The sequence below is a fragment of the Mus pahari genome, chromosome 9 (genome assembly GCF_900095145.1).
Source record: "Mus pahari chromosome 9, PAHARI_EIJ_v1.1, whole genome shotgun sequence".
Lineage (NCBI taxonomy): Eukaryota > Metazoa > Chordata > Mammalia > Rodentia > Muridae > Mus > Mus pahari.
Genome location: NC_034598.1, coordinates 34,122,195 through 34,130,261, shown reverse-complemented (window position 1 = coordinate 34,130,261; position 8,067 = coordinate 34,122,195).

The following is an 8,067-nucleotide window of genomic DNA, read 5'->3' as shown; positions in this document are numbered from 1 at the left end:
AGGAGGAGCAGGAGGAGCAGGAGGAGCAGCAGGAGGAGGAGCAGGAGGAGCAGGAGGAGCAGGAGGAGGAGGAGCAGGAGGAGCAGGAGGAGCAGGAAGAGCAGGAGGAGGAGCAGGAAGAGGAGGAGGAAGCTGAGGAGGAAGGGGAGGTTGCTGAGGAAGAGGAGGGGGAGGGAAGGAGGAATAGGACAAAAGACAAAATGAACCCACTGGATTTTTCTAGATTTCCATTAGAGGGTTTGAGTCTCTTTACTGGTAGCAATAAAGACAGTTCTTTCTTCTCCAAAAAGCATTTCTTTTACAGTTTAAATTAGTGTCTAACATATTAGATAATTAAAAATTAGTTAATTTTTTAACAACGTGTTTTGTGGTTTCCTGCCTCCGTCTTGTTCCCACCCCTCCATCCTTGCTCAGTCTCAGCTGCCCACCCTGACTCTTTCTCTCCCTCTCTCTTCTTCCGTGTGTCCTCTCACCCATCCTCCATCCTTCCTCATTGTGGACTATCAGTCTCTCCTGGTCTCTTTCCTCGACATTCAGACTTCACCCATACTTATATATGCTTACATACATATGTACACATGACAGGGTGTGGTTGACACTTGGGGAAAGACATTTGGCTTTTTTTTTTCTTTCTCTCAGAGATTTGGGACTATCAGTTTTCCTGAACATTTCATTTTTTTTTGCAGTTAAGGAATACCCCTTTGTGTCTCCGTAGCACACATGTATCTTTAGCTGTTGCTGGACATCTTGGCTGCTCTCTGTCCCTGCTGTCATGAATAGAGCGGCAATCAACATGGATGCGTGAGTGTCTGTGGTGGCATCTGGAGTCCTCAGGGTATATGCCTAGCAGTGGAATAGCTGACATACATTGAGAGACTTTTACATTTCACTTGTTGTACAGAAAGCTGTGATGGGGTTGGTGGAAACTCAACATGGCTACCTTGACTCCTACTCCAAAGCAAGGGGCCTCTATGGTTGGAGAAGAAGACAGCTTGTGGTGAAGGGCTAGAGGCTAGATGGATGTAGGCTTGTTATGTACCCAGTATATGACTTGGGCAAGGTCAGTGATGTCAGTGAGCCCCAAAGTTCTCATTTGTAAGTGAAGCACTGGGATATTATGAGATAGCTACAGTTCCATAGAAGATCCTTGTCCCAACTCCAATAGGTTAACTTCTTCAGAATGCTCACAAGAGTAAAGGATGATTAAATATTGATTTTTTTTTGGTGGGGTGCTCTTCCCTACTAATGACCTTACTGTTCTTGGCCAGGGTTTGCTGACATCTATAAGCAGAGTGTGTATGAAGAGAACAATTGTGTCAGTGAAGTGGATGCTTCTCCAGCCCTGGAGCCCATGCCACATGCACCATGGTTTGCACGTGTCCACTCTCTGTCTCATATTTCTTCATATGTTCACTCCTTCAGGAGTCTCTGAGATGAAAAAGCTATGGTCTTCAGGCAGCTCGTTGAACCTTTCCTTTTTCTATACGAAGGAGTTGAGATCCAGATAAAGCAATTCCATGCTCGAAAGGGTGAGATCAGGATAAAGAATGCTATGCATAAAAGCCTGGGCTTCTACGCTTTTATTGCTTATGCAGGTCACAGCACCCAACATTCCAGCCACCATTTCCCCCCACTTTGTGCAGCCTCCTCATTTGGCTCGATCTGTCTCCTCCAGGAATAGAAAGAGCTCAAGGAAGTCCCCCTCACTTCGACCCAATAACTCTGTGAGACTTCCAAGTCTCCGTGGTCTACAGAAACAAAGCAGAAAGACAAACATCCATGAGGACATCACTGTCGAAATCCACACTCATGAACCTCTGGAAAACTCAAGATAGCCTGGATAAGAGCTTGGTCAGTGGTTTCCTGTAGGTCCCAGCCAAGCCTCATGACTTCCGTGATCACAACTCACAGCCTGGATCCAGATGTCAGAATCCTGTGACAAGTCTTGACCCCTTTCTTCCCTGGAGTCACAAGTCACTCTCCTCTCTCTCTCTCTCTCTCTCTCTCTCTCTCTCTCTCTCTCTCTCTCTCTCTCTTTTATTGGATATTTTCTTTCTTTACATTTTAAATGTTATCCCCGTTCCCGGTTCTCCCACCTTCCTGGAAACCCCCTATACCATCCCTCCTCCCCATGCTTCTATGAGGGTGTTCCTCTACCCATCCACCCACTCCTGCCTCCCCAACCTTGAATTCCCCTACACTGGGGAATCTATCTAGCCTTCATAGGACCAAGGACCTCTCTTCCCATTGATCCATGGCAAGGCCATACTCTGCTAAGTACGCTGTTGGAGTAATGGCTTCCTCCATGCGTACTCCTTGGTTGGTGACTTAGTCCCTGGGATCTCTGGGGCTCTGCTTGGTTTACATTGTTGTCCTTCCTATGGGGTTGTAAATCCCTTCAGCTCCTTCAGTCCTTTCTCTAACTCCTCCACTGGGGACCTGGTGCTCATCCCAATGTTTGGCTGTGAGCATCCACCTCTTTACTTATAACGCTATGGCAGAGCCTCTAAGGAGACAGCTATATCAGGCTCCTTTCAGCAAACAACAAGTCACTCTTCTTAAATACTCAACCAGAATGATCTCAGACCATAGGGTTTCCCAGCCAAACTGTTGAAGCAAAGACTGGAAATAGCAAAGATCTTCTTCCTAAGCACAATGATGGCGAGTGTGGAGCCCAGACACCGATCTCTGTGCCCCTTTCCCATCATGCATTGTGAAGCTGTGCCTGACAAAGACTCTGCCACTTATGCAGAAGGAGATGCTCCTAGGGAAGTGACATCGGGATCAGCACTTTACATTCTCCCACACATTCTGATACAGGTGACATCTACACACCAAGGGTGTATTCAAAATCTACCATGATGCTGGCAGCATGGTGCACACTTAATTAGCAGTCCTTGCCTTTAGGAATTCACACTTGGAACAGCCTTAGCTGAACAGAGGTTGGTTATAATGGAATCATGTGATAGAGGGGAGATAGAGGTACTGAAGGCACTTACGTCACCAAGTGAGAAAGACGTGTTCACATGAGATGCAATGAAGGAGAGACACCGAGGCTTATTTCCTTCTCACATAAACAAGGTTTGGAAGTGGATGGTCCCAGATGTCTGGTGTCTTTACAGTCACTGGGATTCAGGGTAAAGACTAGCATGCCCACCTTTCTTTAAGGATACTTCTTTGCACAGTACTTCTGTCTTTACACTATCCACCAAAGCTTAGCCATACATAGCTGCAAAGGAGTCTGGAAAGACACCCAGTAGCTGAAAACTAGTGGTTCATTAAATGGAAATTACATACAGTGTTGGGAGGATAATGTGTGTAATTCTGTTGTTACTTTGTTTCTCTCTGATTTAAGAAGTTCAGGATGGGAAAGAGAAGAATATTTCTGAAAGCTTTCTGAGGGGAGGGAACCCTTGAACTGAGTCTCAGGGGAAGGAGTGGACTGGAGTGGAGAATTGGAGAATCAGAAATCTATACTTAATAAATGCAGTGTTTGCTTTGGAGCTCACTGGCCCGAGGGAGGAGAGCAGCTACTCATGGTAGATTTCTCTGTTGCAGATCAAGGGATTAAGAGGAACCTCAAACAATGTACCCAGTGTGGGAGCTACTTTGTCTAAACACATATATCTTGCTGCTAATGTGTGGATCATCACATCAAGCCGGGAGGGAGACATAGTTAGAAAATAAATCCATCACCACGCTGTCAATCTACATTAAGTAGGATAATCGCTTGCTAAATGAGAAAAGATATCCAGAAGATTAATTAATCTTGGATTTTGATTATGATAAGTAATGCATGTAAGACAGTCCTCCCTGAGACCACTTACACACACGCTCACTTACTAACAGGTATCATCGCAGCATAACGTTAGTCCTGCATAAAATCATGAAATGATTCATTCATTCGGGAGCACACAGCCTGTGATAGCCGGACAGCAGCGTCCACCTTTGCTGTGTCACCTTACTCACGGAATCGCCAGGCATGCTTCCCAGAACGTGGCCACAGGTGGACTTGATCTTCCAGTCACTCGGAGACCCGGGTTTCTCTCATCAGCTCCGTATTTTGCAGACGAGAAAAGGAAGCAGAAGAAGAAGCTTAATAATTTGCTCCGAGTTGGTGACAAAAAGACAAGGAAGTGTGGACAGGAAGTCAAACTCGTCACGAAAAGGAACGGAGCGCCGGGTAAACCTTCCAGGACCACAACTAACCTGAGTTGGATCCTTGCGGAAATCACTCCATCCCTGTTCCTCAGAGGTCCACTCTTCCTGAGTGACAAGCTGTGTGTGTAGGATAGTTAGTCTGAGCTAGCACAGGGCGAGAAAGCGCTCAATAGTTAAAGGTTTAACAAGGCTAAGCCATTGGTTGTCTGCACTACCTGGTATCTGATACTTAACCAAACGCCTGGAGCAGAAGACTGAAAGCTATTTATGACATGGCATTGCATTCTCCCGTTTTTTCCACCCATTTGCCCCAATCCCCTCGAGGTCTGTCTCTGTGTGTTGTCAAGGATGAACTGCTTTGTATGGCCATCTGCCACCTCGCCCTGCGACAGCAAACGACATCCTCCTGGAAAATGTTTACAAATGCTTCTGACGTTGCTGCAGTATATTTTTTCACTAAGCCGAGGCCTCTCCATTGAAAAATTATTTTAATCATCGCCAACTGAATTATACAAGAAGAGAGCATGGAGGGATAGCACTTAGAGGCTCAATGTACATTAATTGCCTCGGCTAATGAAAGAAACATGACTTAGTGGATGCACACAACATGAATCCTAAGATGCACGGACAATTGAGCGTGGTAATAAAACAAGTATTAGAGTGTTAAATCCAAAACCCTCATTACGCCGCATGCAGCAAAACCGACCGCGTACCTGCTGTTCTGAAAGCATTTCCTCCTCTTGACACTGAAAGTTAATTATAGAACCAGGCATCAAGTTGTGTCACGTGACATGCGGTTGGGGACCTTCAAAAACCCTGCAATATTATATCAGATAACTTTCGTTTTTTGGTTTTTTTTTTTTTTTTAGCTTATAAAAGAAGTACATTGGTCAAGCTGATATTTAGTTGCCCTTGATATTCCATAGGCAATTTTAATTAAAATATGAATTATTTATATATACACACACTTTATTTCACTTACTCTGGATCTTGCTTTGTCTCTCTTGGCTCTGTAAACTAGTGAATTATTAACTCAAAGGTAATTTGTGTCCCTGCGCTTAAGAGGGTATGCATTGATTTCTTTCGTCTTTTCCCTTTTTGATCCCTGAAGTAAAGACGGTGAAGTCATGATGTTTAAGATGCGAAGCAGAACCTTACTTTGACTGCTGGGTTAGAGTCTCGGGACACAGGGAAAGGAGGGACAGGCAGAGCTGTAGCCTTCCCTTCAGAAAGCGGAAGCAGGACCCTTTCAGAGACAGGACCACACTGTGAGTGTAGTGCTTTGTAAACCCCACTCCTGCCCCTCGTAGACACACCGAGGGCATGGGTGACAAGAAGAGAATAAAGAATTGTCTTATTCTAGAGTATGTTTAGAATATTGTCCCTAGAATTGTCTTATGTATAGGATTAAAGCATTCGGCTTATTCCAAAGTAACTGCTTTTCTAGATGGAAAAAAAAATTCTGTCTTTTCTGGAAAATAGACATGGAAGGCTAATTTGTGTGCTGGTGCAGGTGTGAGTGTGTGTGTTCCTACATATGTGTGTGTACCAGCATGTGCAGAGCAGCTGGCAACCTTGGCCATCACTGTCAGGGGCCATCCATCTTGTTTTGAAATAGGGTCTCTCATTGACCTAGAGCCCAGAAGTAGGCAGGGCTGGCTAGCCAGGGAGTCCCAGGCAGCTGCCTGTCTTTGCCTCCCCAGCACTGGGATTACAAGCACTCACCATGTTTCCTCCTCCTCCTCTTCTTCCTCTTCCTCTTCTTCCTCCTCTTCCTCTTCCTCCTCCTCTTTCTCCTCCTCCTCCTCCTCTTCTCCTTCCATTTATTTATTATTATATCTAAGTACACTGCAACTATCTTCAGACACACCAGAAGAGGGTATCAGATCTCATTATGGATGGTTGTGAGACACCATGTGGGGCATCAGATCTCATTATGGATGGTTGTGAGACACCATGTGGTTGCTGGGATTTGAACTCAGGACCTTCGGAAGAGCAGTCAGTGTTCTTAACTACTGAGCCATCTCTCCAGTCCACCATGTTTCTTTTTAAAGTGGGTTTTAAGGGGTCAGATTCAGATCCTCGTGCTTCCAAGGTAAGTAATTACTTTACTTGGTGAGCTCCAATTGCAGTCCTCTCTCTCTCCTCTCTCTCTCTCTCTCTCTCTCTCTCCCCACTGTGTAATTAATTATTCCCCAGTAAATCCTGATTATGTATACATGCAAATAAATTGCTTTTATTTGTTTCCCAGATGTATAAATTGACAATTTTCATACAACTATCATAAAAGTTCAGATTAAAGTAAGTCTTTAATTTTCAATTTTTAAGGTTGGTCAAACTGTTCTTTATGTGGTTGGAGAGGCGGTTTAGTGTTTGAGAGCTCTTGCTTCAATTTTAGAGAAAGGGAATTCAGTATTCCTGTGGAGGCCACGCATGGAAGCCATGATCTCTGGCCAGCCAATGTTCCCTATTTCTGAAATCAAGCTCAGTTAGGAATCCTGTCTCAGAACAAGAAGGACAGAACTTTAGGATGTCAGCAAGGTGGCCAGGTGACCTTCATAAATTCCCATGCCATGTGATTCACAATCACCTGTAAGTCCTGTCTGAGGAGATGCAATACCCTTTGTCCTTCATGCACACCCGAACACATATGTGCCACACACACACACATACACACACACACACACACACACACACACACAGATATCCAAGAATAGAAATAAAACAGTTCTGCTTTAGGAAAGGTTCTCTAACTGGCAACATTTTGAGAACTCATTATGGAGCAGTTTATGGTGAATTAAAAACAACATACCTACTTTTAAATATAAAAACCTACTTCAACTAGCACGTGTTTTTGCTGATTTTATTTTATTTTCCTATTTTTTTGGCCTGTCTGTTTAAAGTTACTACTGGAAAACTAAGTCAGCAGAGGTCATTCTTCAACAGATGTTATGGGTTGAAACTCCAGGATCCCAGTGATCGATATTTTGGGGTGTTTTACATAGAGGTTGGTTGGAGGGAATGAATGAATGTGGAGATTGAGTCAAAGAACAGGACATGGCTTCATCCCACCCAACACATACCCAGGCTCCCCGCAGCCCAGCTTGTGCCAGGAAGCCTTTAACATGACCTTCAGATGCGTTCCAGCAGGATTCCCGACATCCCCCGTGGGCCTGGCACATCTGTAGTTCTTGCTTTCCAAAGGAGTTTGAGACAGATTACCTGAAACCAATATAAAGCCTGGCAAGAGGCGTTGATCTTCCCAGATTAAACTGTTTTATTCATTATTTGTCATTCAGCCTTGCCCCAGATCTCAGCCTTCATCAACTTGGAGCTTGATCAGGGAGGTAGAAGGAAGAAAAAAAGCCAATATAAGTCCAGAAAGATAAATGTGACCATAGGGTGAGATTAACGTGTTCAGAAAAATGAATCTGAGGACCTCAGTTATCATGAGGCATGGAGGTGGGTGTCAGAGCTGAGACCAGAGCAGGAAGGAAGCTGGAGATGAGTTGACCAAAGTGTGTGTGTGTGTGTGTGTGTGTGTGTGTGTATGTATGTGCATGTATTTGTGTGTGTATGTTTGTGTGTTATATGTGTGTGTATGTGCGTTTGTGCATGTGTGTATGTGTGTGTGTGTTTGTGAGTTCATGAATGTTTGTGTGTGTATGTGTGTGTTCATGTGTGTATGTGTGTGTGCTTGTGTGAGTGTGAGTTCATGAGTGTTTGTATGTATGTGTGCATGTGTGTGTGCATGTGTGTATGTGTGAGTGTATGTGTGTGTGTTTGTGAGTGTGTGTGTATGTGTGTGTGCTTGTGTGTGTGTTTGTGAGTTCATGAGTGTTTGTATGTATGTGTGCATGTGTGTGTGCATGTGTGTATGTGTGAGTGTATGTGTGTGTGTTTGTG